This window comes from Pygocentrus nattereri, chromosome 16 (assembly GCF_015220715.1).
Source record: "Pygocentrus nattereri isolate fPygNat1 chromosome 16, fPygNat1.pri, whole genome shotgun sequence".
Taxonomy (NCBI): Eukaryota; Metazoa; Chordata; class Actinopteri; order Characiformes; family Serrasalmidae; genus Pygocentrus; species Pygocentrus nattereri.
In genome coordinates this window covers 21,740,850-21,755,339 of record NC_051226.1, presented here as the reverse complement: position 1 = coordinate 21,755,339, position 14,490 = coordinate 21,740,850, and the positions used below count along the sequence as shown (strand labels likewise).

General features: G+C 38.1%; 1 protein-coding gene across 3 annotated transcripts in view; it reads left to right on the top strand.

The window, feature by feature from the left end:
* Positions 1-14,490, top strand: part of LOC108441032 (collagen alpha-1(XXIII) chain) — a 143,223-nt gene that overhangs the window by 60,991 nt on the left and 67,742 nt on the right. The window lies entirely within an intron of this gene.

Sequence of the window (14,490 nt, the reverse complement as noted above, 5' to 3'; positions counted from 1 at the left end):
GCAGTCCAGAACTGTGTGCTATATACAACAATGAAGGACCTATAAGGTTGCATAGCTAAAGATACCTATAAGAGAAGGACTGCAAAAAAGGTCTGGGTCATGGAAATAGCCTCAAGGTAAAAGAGTGATGCTTTGCATCAGTGACACTGTGTGTCATTGTTTATTCATACAAATAGGAATTATTTTATCTTTGGAATTTGTGAAAATGCATCAATATGGTAGTTGGATATTGCTAAAATCAAATAAAATAAACTTGTTTGACTGTCAGTATGCTTTGGAAGGGTGCCACAGTAAACATATACATAACATAAACATAAACATAAACATATAGCCTACTTTTAAGGAAACACTGGATTTGTCACCAAAGAACAACAACAAGATAGAGTCTATCCCAGCAGTCATTGGGCAGAAGTCAGGATACACCCTGTGCAGGTTGCCAGTCCATTGCAGAGCAGACAACAAAAAGGTTTGATACCAGTTAAATGTTTTTCCTAAAACTGTACCCCAAGCCAGGAACTTTTTAGGGACTTTTATTTTTTTACATGTAAGGTGCCAGTATAGCAGTTTTTGATCTTGGTGGGATAATATGCCCTTGAAATATGGTTCATTTCAATTTGCCGTTGCAGAGTGTGGGCTGTGAAAATGTTTACATCCTGCACATTTTAGGGACCCTGCTTGAGTTTTCTAACAATGACAGAATTAATTGCTTTGCCAGCAGTTTTAGCATCTGTATCTGGAATGAGCTTTTATTACTCTTTCCTCTCTTGGCTGTCATAATGTCCTCACTGTCAAGATGCCTTCTCAAGCAGTCAGTTTGTTTGGCCACTTTTCAAATAACACAAAAGTGTAGCTTGAATTAATTACAGACCAGACATGTAATATTTAAGAAAGAGCTTTTCAGGAAGAAAAATAAATACAAGGATGAATCCGTGTTAGTGTATTGTAATATCAACAAACAAACCTGTTTTCAGCATGCTTCATGACTGTGGCCAATCCATCATTTTACATGGCGGAAAAGTACCCTTACCATTCATGTTTTGTTCCGATTGTTGTTTGGATTTTGTCTGCCTGGCTTGTTTCGCTCTGAGGCCTTAGCTCAGATGTGGTGCCATGAAGTAATCTAACATTCAGATTAAGGACTGTTTTTCAGGAATTCTCAAATGTATTACAACATTGCAAAACTGGCCTGTATGAAGCCTTCCGGTTTCTTTTCATTTTCACGTTTTGCACTTGCAAACCCACTGATTTGTCAAAACTCAGTCATTGACTCAGAACTATTTATGCAGAGATTTTCAAAAATCTTTGTGTTCATGTTCCTCTCTGTCCTTCAGTATAAATCCCATTTCTGGAAAAGTTGGGACAGCAACACACTCAAAAAATGTTGGGACAGAGGCATGTTTACCAGTGTGTTACATAACCCTTTCTTTTAATTACACTTTTTAGTCTTTTGGGAACTGAGAGTACTAATTGTTGCAGTTTTGCAAGTGGAATTTTGTCCATTCTTGCTTGATACAAGATGTCAGCTGCTCAGCAGTCTGTGGTTGCTGTTGTCTGATTCTGCTCTTCTACTTGTGCCTTAAATTTTCAATAGGACACCAATTTGGACTGCAGAAAAGCCAGTGAAGCACACGTACTTTGCTACGAAGCCACGCTGTTGTGGCACATGAGGCCTGGCACTGTCTTGCTGAAATAGGCAGGGACATCCAGGGAAAAGACGTCACCTTGACGTATGTCTGTGTGTGTGCATGTGTGTAACAAAATATAGCCCTATGATGGACTGGCAACCTCTCCAGGGTATATCCTGCCTTCCACCTAGACTCTGCCTAGACTCCAGCACCCGCTTCCACCACCTGCAACCCAGAAGGATAAGTGGTTTAGAAAGTGTGTGTGTGTGTGTGTGTGTGTGTGCGTGTGCGTGTGTGTGCGCGTGCATGTGTGTAACAAAACACAATCAAGTTTGTGAGCCAAAACATTTAAACTACATTTCTTTGTACTTCTGTCAGTTAAATCAATGTTCAAGAGAAGAAATTAACAAATCACAGACTTTTGTTTTACTTACATTTTTTACAAATCGTCTCAAATTTTCTAGAAATGAGGTTTGTAGATCTAACCTTCCTCAGGCTGCCTCTTATCACAGTAATTATATCTTTGGACCACAGAAACAGAGAAAAAGGTCTTCTGGGGAAACTCCTGGGTGTCAAGGTTAGACCAACAGACTTGGACGATGTTTTGAACCTGAGAAGCCGTAGAGAGTGTGTTCCTGATTTTATGATCTGGGCTTGTCAAGTGCCAAATATTTTCACTGAGCAAATATTTTTATCCTAAATCTAACCTCATACCAAATAAATATTTCTCTTTGGCTTTTGCTTGGCTAATGCAACATATAAAAGCAAAGCAGATCTATGTGCAGGTCACATTTATTGAAGGAGCTCAAACTACATACTGCACACTGTTTCTCTGAAAACTCTCAGATGTTTGCTCATACTGTACTGATTTATAGATGACTGTCATTGCTACCCAGGTATACCCATGTCTCTGTTGCTCTTAGCAGGTTGTATATTTGGTGGGTGCAAAAACAGAGCTGATCCATTAGTAGTGAAAACAGTTAGAACTCACAGGCTGAATATTTGCAGTCTCCTATTATGTCAGCTCATTTAGAGGGTGAAAAACAGCAACAAGTCAGGATATAGATTACACAAACTATGAGTAATCAGACCCGTTGTTTGTTATTAAGAGACTACATGCTTTTCTATATAAGAAAGGGAAAAGAGAGAGAGAGCAAGAGAGAGAGAGGGAGAGATGCAGACAAGTGGGCAACACAGTTTTGTGTGCATCTGCAGTCTACAATAATGTTTTGGATTTTTTAATAGTACAACTTATAGGATGTGCAAGATTAAGTCTAAACCTACATTAAATTAGATATTTGATGGTGGCACTGAAGTTTAGTCCAAGACATAATCCATGTCTAGGAAGCCAGTCCTATACAGTTGTACGCAAATGTGTAAAAACCTCTGGTCAAATGACATTTTTGTTATTTTCTGGTAAGTTTAGGGTATAATTTCTGTATATTTACTTTGTTAAATATATATGGTATATCTCTTGCACATCCCACATTTCCAGATGTGTTACATTAAGCAAGTAAACAGTTATTCTGTACTAAAATGTGCAGAAGATGTTGCCTGATTCTCCTTATTTTCCCTTAGAAAATAAAGAAAACATCATTTTGACCAGGGCACCCAAATTTTTGCATACACCTTTATGTTTAAAGGTATTCAAACACCCCTTCTAATGAGTGAATTTTACTTGAAGGGTCATGTGACTAAAAAATAAAGCTATGCTACTATACACAACTATGCTAATTTGTCTTGCGAGGGCCAGTACTGCTCATGGTACTCATGTAGCACTCCACCACACAACACCAAAGAAAGAAAACTAAAGAAAATTTACTTGTTAAATCTTTACTTTTTAAAAAATGGTTTACTTTTGTTTTCTTGAGTGTATTTAAATACAGATACTGTTTTACTTTCACTGTAGTATTTTTTGGCTTCACATCTATTCCATACTGACATTTGACAGAGCACCCAAACTTTCGCTTAAACCTAAATTCTCTCTTTTCTCCCCCCCCTGTCAATTGCACACACACAGCTTGTATAATATCTATTGATGGATGGATGGATGGATGGATGGATGGATGGATGGATGGATGGATGGATGGATGGATGGATGGATAGATAGATAGATAGATAGATAGATAGATAGATAGATAGATAGATAGATAGATAGAAACTTTATTGATCCTGAAGGAAATTTACCAAATCTAATGGGACACTGATGCAGCCACACTTAAGCCTAAGGTCTCCATGCCCAATGCCAAGTGTCAGCTAGAAGGATGTAAGATTCTTGTGGCTAGATGCAATCAAATCCTCACATGTTCCAAAAAATAGTGTAAAACATTTTCAGAAGAATAGAGTCTGACACTGCAGTAAAACAGGGCAACAAACTCCCTATTAATATTCTTAATTTCAGATTAAATGTTAATGAGAAGGTGTCTACAAACGTTTGGACACATGTTCTTGTAGTTTAAATGTTCCAAATAGTACCAAAAAGTAATTTGTTAGAACATCACCAACCATCCTGCTGGAGATCTACTTTCCTGCACGTTTCACCTCCAACCAAATGCTAACGCAACTCATTCAATGAATCAAGGACTTCTGAGGTTGATTAGGGTTGGAGCTATGGTCAGCAGGAGGGTAGATCTCCAGGAGCAGAGTTGGTGACCACTGTCTTAGAAAATCTCCTTTTGGTTTCCTAAAGAACCCAAACAAAACTAATGAACACATTTTCCAAAGGAGACGTGCAAGTATGGATAAGCTTATTAAATTTTAAAATATTATGAATATTACATTTTAAATATTACATTTTGAAGAACCTCCACATGAAGTAAATGTTGTAAATATTATTTCTAGAGCCATACTTTTTATCCAAGAAGCATTTAGGAACCTTTATTTTTAGGAGCACAGGGTTTGTGACCTATGCCAAAATAGCAGGTTTGCTCTTAATGGGATAATATGCCTTGTAGAAATGTAATTTAGTTTATTTCTGTTACGTCGTTACAGAGAAGAGTGTTTATGCGACACTCAGCAGAGACGCGTAGTTCCATGCGAGGTGCCAACTGTCCTTTTAAAACCTCAGTCCCCATCTGGAACCACTGAAGGCCGAACGCAATCACACGCTCACTGAGGGACAAATACTTTACAATTGCAGTCAGAACTCTCGAGCATGTCCCAGACGACACAATGGACCGTATTGTTCACAAAGATAAACATACCTCTAAACCTTCATTATGTGGCTTCATCCATGCTGTTTAGATGTCAAAGAGACATAAAAAATCTGAGGAGGAGAGAGAAGTCTGCTGCATTTCTATGGTTTTGATTATACCCCATGCTTGAGTATTTGCCTTTGTTGATGCTTTCATTTGGAGCACAGAATGCTCTGTGTTTTTTATGGACCGTTCAGCATTTGTTGAATTATTCGGTCTTGTCATGTATTTTTGAGAATCATATGAGGAGGAAAGATTATGGTCTGATGATGTTAGGTCTCAGGCCTAGTTTGCACATAGCCTGAAACAATACACAACTTGCAGACTCTGCATCAAAGAGCCATGCATTTTCAAGCTGGAATATATCACTCTGTCTTTACTCAGCCTTAGTTCTCACAGACAGGCTTTCATAATTATAATGAAATGCTTAGATCTGTCGTTTCTGTGGTCTGTGTGAATGAGTGGAAGGTGCTCTGTGAATGCCTGACATTTGCCAGTTAGCTTTTGATCTTCAAGTGTTATGACCAGAGATGCATGATAGTAATGTGATTCACAATGTATGGACAGATATTTGGTTCAAAAATTTTAGATGTTTAGATTTCACCATTTTTCCAATATTTCAAACTGATATTTGATTGCATATTTTACTCTCCCCGCCACCCTGACGGAGAAGCGGCTTAGAAAATGGATGGATGGATGGATGGATGGATGGATGGATGGATGGATGGATAGATAGATGGATATTTTACTCTGTAAGAGCACAATGTTTAGTTGGCACAGGACTAAATTCTCTGCATTTCATTCATTTCACTGCATTTCTACAGACATAAATGTTACTTTTCTCTCCATTTAAAACTGTTTATGTATCAGCATCAGCAGATAAGCTTGCAACAGCTTACAATTCTCATATCCCTAGTTTTGATGTAATATGTCCTCTAACACATTGCAAATGATCTTAAGATTTGATCCAGTTCTTTTATCTGACTATTTAACCCTTCATGTCAATTCAAGCACTCAACAGTGTCATCATGTAAAATGAGCAGCTACCTTGCAACTCCACTTTCTGTTATTGAATTACATTTATGATTTTGCCAGACATGCATTAGAAACACTATTTTAGTCATGGCTTATGTTATGGCTTTAGTCTTATTGTTACTCTCACTTACATGATGCTACCAAGCTGGGAGGGTGAGCCAGGAACCACTTTTGTCAAACTGCCGCTAACACAATAACATTGATGACTGTAAGGAATTTTGAGCCTCCTGAAAACTTAACGCATGGGCCCCTTGCCTCACCTCATTTCCCTTAGCAGAACCTGTCAAAACATTAAAACATGCCAAAAGTTTTATAGCCTTACTCTTTATTTTCTTATAGCTCTACAATTCCAGCTCTTACTTAACAAGTATTAAGTTATGAATACAAATATAAGCAGCACAACTGCATATCAGTATACTGTATTCAACTGCACTCATTTTTTAATGCTTCTTAAGTTCTGCATCTTGACTGTCAAAGTAAACCTCTATAATGAATGTTTTGACTGGAATAGGACAGTTACATCACGCACAGCCCAAAAAAATCGTCACAAACATAATTATTTATCCAGAAGGAAAGATTACAAAAGTGTCCTTGGCATTTCCTACACATTTCAAGTTAAACTTCATGTTACATTTCAGTGGTTGTGAGAACATTTTAACATGAACAATTATTATTGCAGTACTGATTTATGAGGGAGCAACTGGAAAACTTTGTAAAATTTGCAGTAGAATATAAACTGTTGTTTACGCTGCTCTGTCACATTGTTTCACTCTCACAGCTGCTGTTAATACACAAGTTTCCTTTCTATTAACAGCTCCAGATAATACTATATGGGCAAAAGTCTGTGGACACCTGACCATCCCATTCCAAATCCATGACCATTAATAAGTATTTGCCCCACATTTGCAGCTATAATAGCCTCCACTGTTATGGGATTCTGGGAAGGCTTTCCACAAGACTTTGGAGTGTGTCTGTGGGAATCTGTGAGATTTTTAACGAGAAGACCTGGCCTGCAATCAACATTAGATTTCCCAAGGTGACCAGATTTGTCAAACTTTTTATTTTTGGATCCCACCTTGTGCACAGGAGGTACAGTCATGCTGAAACAGCAAAGGGTCTTCTGCATACTGTTGCCACATGGTTGGATGCATGTAATTGTCTAAAATGTCTTTGTATACTGTAGCACTAACATTGCCATTCACTGAAACTAAGGAGCTGAACCCACACCTGAAAAACAGCCCAACACAATTATCCCTCCTCCACCAAACAGTACTAACTTCTGCTCAGTAGCATTCTCCTGTCATCCATCCAACCCAGACTCATCCATCAGGCTGCCAGACAATTAAATGTGATACATCACTCCAGAGAACGTTTCCACTGTTCCAGACTCCAGGGGGAAGCATGTTTTACACTACTCCAGCTGATGACTGGTATTGCACATAGTGATCTTAGGTTTGCATGCAGCTTCTCAGCAATGGAAACCCATTTCATGAAGCTCCCAGTGCACTTTGGGTTTGCGTGGTCTACTGCTTCACAAGGGCTGTATTTAAAACTAATCTCTAATTATTATTTATTGAATGAAGGATTTTATTTAAGAATCTTTCAGAGAGCCTAAAATTCACAGGTACAATCTTCATGGGCCCTTGTCTCTTCAGGCTCCTTGTAATTGTCCTAATATTCCACCCTCTTATAAGGTAGAATATAGGTCCACGATGTAGTCACAGACTGTAGCCCATCCATATTCTAATTACCACTCTACTCAATTCAGAGGTCAGTTTCTCACCACAGGCACTCTGTTGGTCACATATTATTTGTGTGGCTGACTGTTTTGAAGACGTAGCAGCATGGTAATATGTGTGGTGCTAGTACGAGTGCATCAGCCACCACAGCACTGCTGAGTGTCCCACTAGCCAGAAATATCCAGCAGTAGTTCTGTGGTGAAGAAGTGACCACTGATGAAGTGCTAGAGGATGACTGACACATTATGCATCACCAGATGAGCTAAAGTCTCTAAAGTGCACAGCAGCAGAATGGGGCAAAAAAGCAGGGTATTTTAATGAAGTGGTCAGTGTGTGCAGACACAGTTCTAACTATGTTAGGAGTGTGTTAAGTATGTAGAAGTGTGTGTATATAAAAATACATTCAGGCTCCTGCATCGCACCATTTTACTGACATCATTAATAATAATCCTAGCACTGTCCCCAACTGTACATGATGATGTGATTGAGTGCAACAGTGCAGCTGTGAATCATATGTTTGGCAAAGTGCTTTAAATACATTTCCAGCACTCTCCATTGGTTTTGTTTCAAGAACAAATAAAATAAGTCTACTGATTTCCAGAACTGGAAAGTGCCAACATTCATTTACAGAGGACCTTCAGAATCTCAGAAATGAGGTGTATAGCAAGAAACAAAACAACACAAGTAAATGACATTTTGTCTATTTGGATGAAATCTTTGGTTCTTAAGTCAGTTAAATGTCTAAAATGTGTTTTAAACTCTGACTTTGACCCAGCATAGTAGAATGATCTATATACCAAAATGTGCATATGCACATATGCATATTTACAATATGTCAGGACACAATTTGTACCTCCAAATTTTTTTCTAAGCAATTTTTGTTCTATTTCTATTGATCCTACTAATCATGACATGTTAACACAGTACAAAGGGCACTTTTCTAATTTAAAATTTTCAAATTCTGTCAAAAAATTGCATTCAGCTTTTTTTCTTTTTTTTTTTTTGTATTGAAAAACCATAAAATGACAAAGACGTCTATATCTCCTGCTTTGGCAGATAAATAAACCTTAACCTAAGGAATGCTCCCTAAAAATGTGTGTGTCAATGATTCAAAAGCAGTTACTCAAAGTTTGCACACAAATCTGAGATGGTCAAATCTGGTGATTTGAAGAGAATACCCACCTGCAACATCTTAGCATGAATCTCCCAGGCTCAACAGTACACACCAGTACGGTCAGGGTGTCCAGCCCTCCACCACATACCTTATCTTTCTCTTACACTTTATCTTTCTTTATTTTGTTTTCTTGTGCTTTCTCTTTTTGATCAGGTGTTTACACTGGAAATAATATCTGGCTCAACATAATGAGGATTCATCAAAAAGCATGTTTTGAAAATTTTGTATTTCTCATGATTTTAATCGTACATTAATGGAGCATCTATCACCTATCACATTGTGTTGCAGTCTTTTGAAGATTTGGGTGGTTTTGATGTGCTGGCTCAAAAGTCATCCAAGGTCGCATCCAAAGTAGATCAGTGAGAAAACAAGAACAAGTTTCAAGTGTCAATTCTTCATCGTTAAAGATTCCAAATGCTAAATCCCATGCACTTTTCAACTCGGCAGTTCTTGTTTTCCACTAACACGGTAATGAATGCTTTACATCTTGACTGGGCAGAAGGATGCCAAAGGAAACATACAATGGAGCCAGACTGACCAAACAGAAGAAATGATTCTAAAGACTGGAAGACAGAAAGTGTCTTTTCTATGGCTGAGTAGCTGGATGGTGCTCTCACTCATGACTTACCATTAGTCTCTGATGAGCTAAGACCTTTACAAAAATGTTCTTAAGTTGGGCACTCGTGCTGATGGATCACGAATGGTGCACTTATTAGGAGACAGGGATTTTGGCATGTAGGATGAGCATGGATTACAGGCTTAGGACATAAGAAAAGTCACATGAGGTGCTTCTATGTAATCTGAATGGAGTTCTGTTTCAGGGATCAAATTCCCTGTTCCTCACCCTTTCCACTCTTACTGTATGCCAAGCTGAATGTATTGGAATTGGCTAGAAAGAGTAGATCATGTCTGTGACACGTCGAAACAGAAACAATAGAATTTGTATAGCTATTCCATGCTGGAGAAATAAAATATAACAGCAAATAATTTTGGTTATTGTTACCATTTCTTTCATCTGGACTTTATCCATTAAGGCTTTGTAGTTTTATGCCGTCCCTGCTCTGTTATCTAGTATTATAATGTAAGTTCATAATTCTTTATAATGACTTCTCAACAACTAGGTTTCATTTCTCATAGCAAGAAAGAGCCACTAACCTGTCGAAAAGAATTATTGTCATATATTTATTATCATGTATTTATATTCCTTTGAAAACCTCAATAGCCCCTCTTGTTTTCATGTCATATTTCAACCATAAGCGAGCCCAGTACTCATCAAGTAATATCAAATCTCAGCAATTTTACTGGAAGTAGCAAAAATGCAGAAAATATAGCCTTTTTGTGCTTTTTTTGTATAGGTTTTATATGTCTGCTGTGCAGCTGTAATATATATATATAATACAGTGGTCACCAACTTTCCTCCTGGAGGAGCTAATCAAGGTTTTCTGAAGATAAAAATGAGATGTATCATTTAGTGTGATTGGGGTTGGAAGTAAAATCGACAGGAGCCGCCATGAGCAGAGCTGGCGACCACTGCAGTAATAGCTTATACAACGTTGAATACACTAGACTCTAAAACAGGAACATCAAACTCCACGAGTAAAAGGGCCATATGAGAAAATCTGAAGAAATCTGTGAGCCAGAGAAATAAATGTGTTTATTTCATTTTTAATTAATGTTGTGCTATAACCCAAATCAGCCACTGTTTATTCAAAATACACAATAACTTCAACAGTAAAATATAGGCACTTGTTGTAGACTTTCAAATATTACTTGAGTACTTGAAATATTAAAAAATGTAAATTTCCCTATGTGCTCAATATTTTAAACCTACTCATCTCCTTGTACTAGACACCTGGCATCCTTTCTTTGCTGCAAGTTCATTAAAACTTGGGCTCAATTTCTGAGCTGTTGAGCTGACATTAGGTGTTATATTGATTGAACTGCAGCTAAAAGGCAGCTAATGTGTTTGCTTATATGACTGGTGTATAATATTCTGTTTCTCATCTCATTCAGAGTCCTATAGGGAAGGATTTTGACTCTAATCACCATCTCTTTCATTGTTTTCACTCTTTTAAACAAAGATACAAACCCTTCCTTTCCCCAGACCTCATCAAGAGCCATAGTACTGTGCTGGTTAAGCAGGCTGCGTGCTTGCTATCTGAAAGCTTTGTTTATGCCCCATGAAAACACACCAACTCTCCACATCTGGAGCCATCTGGAGCTGCCCAGCTTGGTTATCCCTGAGCCAGGCAGCACTATGTAAAAGCCTTAGGCCAAATGAGAAAGTTATATATATAGTTATTAATCTGCCCAGTAAGCATTATTTTAACATAAATTGTAGTAAATACAAGTAAATATCTTCACAACAGAGTGATTTTATGTGAAGAGCTATGTTAAACAGTACTTTAATAAGCTCTTAAAATCCCAGGCTTATTATAACCCTAGGCTTATTATTCAGAAATTACATGATGTCACAGGCACTTCAACCTGCTCAAGGGCTCTGATGCTATTAGAGGCCATGGGCACTACAGGTCTAGTTAAAATCCATAAAATCAGTATAACACAACATGACACAACTCACTGCCCTTCTGACTGACGTAGACAAATTACAGTAGACATTCTTATTAGCTTATTAGATTAATTTTATTAGCATTAACTTAAATTCAGAACCACCACGGAAAACATCTTTTTTCACCTCAGCTATTGTTACTAGGCTGGTCACATCATACCTTATTTTGCCTCCTTCCTTTAAGCTGGGGAACAGCAAGTTTGTGAAGAGTTAGTTGCTGATACCAAACATGATAAATCCACTAAATGATGTTCACAAAGGCTTAGTCTCATAAAACTGTGAGTATATTTAGTTAGAATGTAAAGTGCAAACTTCTCCTGAACCCAAAAAAGCCAAGTCTACTACATACTGGTTTGATTGTGATATAACCTACAGGGCAAATTAATCCCATTTTCCAATTAGTACACTGCAGATGAGCTTGCCATTCTCCTTTTCTTGGCTGAAAAGTCTTGAATAATGTCCTTTAAAGTCTCATTTCTTAAAATGTAATCTGAGCCAAGGAAAATGGTGCTAATGCTAATAGTGCATCTTGGCAAAAGGAACAAACTTTCAAGTCATCAGAGCTGATGTTTTGAGTAAATCCAGCCAATCTTCACAGAAATGAATGATGTGTAAACAGATAGCTCTTAGTGTGTTTGTGTGTGGGTGATTGTGAAGAAAAAGGGGTGGGAAGAAAAAGAAGCATCTAAGTAAAAGCCCAGAATAAATCAGGGCTCCTGGGCTGTTTTTGTTACTGTGACTTTAAGACTGATATATATTTATATAAATGACCTTTATTTTCATTGACTGCCCTACAGCGTGCTCTGTTCTGGAAACAGTTTGGGCCGAAACATTACTCAGAGCTTCAGCGTGTCCCTGCAGTTGTAGACTGAATAAGGCAGGTATATGTTAATGCTTGGGTTTTTGTGACATCACAAAAGCAATGTATTCAAAACAAGCAGTTTAATTTATGTGAATGGGCTGGAGAGTAAATAGTATGTTTAAAACCTTTACCATGTTTACATACTGACATTTTAAAAGAGTTTTCCATACTTTATTCTTTTTAAGGGAAGTCAAGTGTGCTGGTGGTGGAAGCACCAAATCCAGACAGTGGTTTAGGCGCATTGAACCTGCAGAGAACCTGCATTCAATGTAGCATAGCTTTTATACAAGAAAAATATCAGTTTTTAACAAATTTTGTATTTGTCTGAAGCCGTTTACACAGTGCTATGCTCTTCTAGTTCTCTTGTCTGGGAGGAATAAGCAGGCCAGCAGACCATTACAGACTATTACAGTCTCTCTCTCTCTCTCTCTCTCTCTCTCTCTCTCTCTCTGTCTCTCTCTCTCTCCACTTCTGCTCCTTCCATCAAGTCACTATGCAGCATGAGGCAGCATGGGGACTTCACATTGCGGGAGAAAAGAACGTTCACTTGGTGGCCGGCATAATGAGTGAAGGGAATGTTTTCACAACTGGAGTGGATTTACTCCTCACTAGAGGGTCTCTTATACATAATGGCATTGTTTTCTGAATACCAGTTGCTTCCATGGAACTTGTGAGCGAAGTCAGTAAACATGGAATCAACACTCGCATTTACCACGCTCTTTCATTCTCTTTGTCTGTATTCTCTTTGCTTCCAAGAAGCCACAGGAGAAAAGAAACTCAAGTTTACAGCCATGTGCAGTATATCTTCACCGCATCAGTCCAGAATAAAAAAAGCTGAATCTGGAGGAGATTTATTATTAGACCCTCGCAGCAAACAAGGAGTCCCCTTAAATAACTTTAAGATGAATCAGGTGACTGACTGCACTTAGATATTACCATCAGTCTAACCATATCGATATAGAGACAATGCTTCAGGTTTTCTGCCAGGGCCATTTGATGAATTGCAGCTCCTTCTTAAGCAAAACCATTTCAGGCTCGTCTCTGCTCAGCAGGAAGCATAATAAGTTGGTCCCATATCAGCTCTAGTTTTGATCTTAGGCTGCCATTATTTAGGATAGAGTTTCCAAACTCTGTCAGCATCTGGAATAAGAATATATAGAAGATCCTGCCCATTATTTGTTCCAGGGAAGTGTCTAATTTGGGGGAAGTTATGGGTTTCACTGGTAAGAACAGTCGTTTATAGCAGTGGCTGAATCATCATGTTACAGCACATTATTCCACAAAGACATGTTACTGTTTTTGACCCTTTGTGTTAGAGAGGTGGAATCATCACAGGCATATGGTTTAAACATCACTGTAAATCTGTGCATGATGTACATTAAAGGCCAATGGTTTGAAAGCAACAATAAAATCAGAGCTCACTCTAAATGTAATACAAGTTATTTATTTTCAAGAGAGGAGATTAGGTATAAGATACCATGCAAAACCTGGTAGACCCCCCAAAAAGTCATCAGATAAACAGAACTTAAACTTTTCATCTTTGAGAGAAAGGTGACAACTCAACTCTGTGAGTCTGAAAGGATGTGTAGCTGCCAAGAAGAGAATGTATAAATAAACAAGCTACTGGTATTCCCAGAACAATGCACTGAGCACCCCAGAATCCAGATGTTCAGATCATTCAGTATGTTTGGGATTACTTGGATCGTGCAGAAAATGTGAAATTCTGCAAATCAGCCCACAACAAAACAACCTGTCAGCTGTGTGATTACTTATTACTGCTCTATGCAAAAGACAGTTGATTCCTACAAAAACTGCAGTTTGGTCTGGCATTGTTTATGATTTTAAACTCAGAGGAAGGCAGTAAGAGGTGGCTAATTTAATCATTGTGGTCATCATTAAGACTATGTATTGGAGGGGTTTTGTTTGTGAAATGTGGCTGGGAGAGATGGATGCATTTTACACTTGTAAAACATCTGGCTTACATCATCTGCTGAAGAACTTAGAGCAGTCAGATTTAAATCTGTTTCAAATGTGTTTTGAGCGCATTTACACCTGCATTTTTATGTCGGTAATCTCTGTCCAGATATAATTCTGATGCTCAAAATGACCAGGTGACCCAGGGACCAGTTTGTTTAGCTTCTGGTGATTCTCCTGTAGCCTTCATTTTTAAAAATTGTCACACTCTTTAATTGTCATCTGTTGAGCAACGTGCACTATGACTGATCACTCCTCTGGCCTACACCTTGCACTTCATGTTTTTTAACCCCTTCTAGAGTAACTATAAAATTTGGT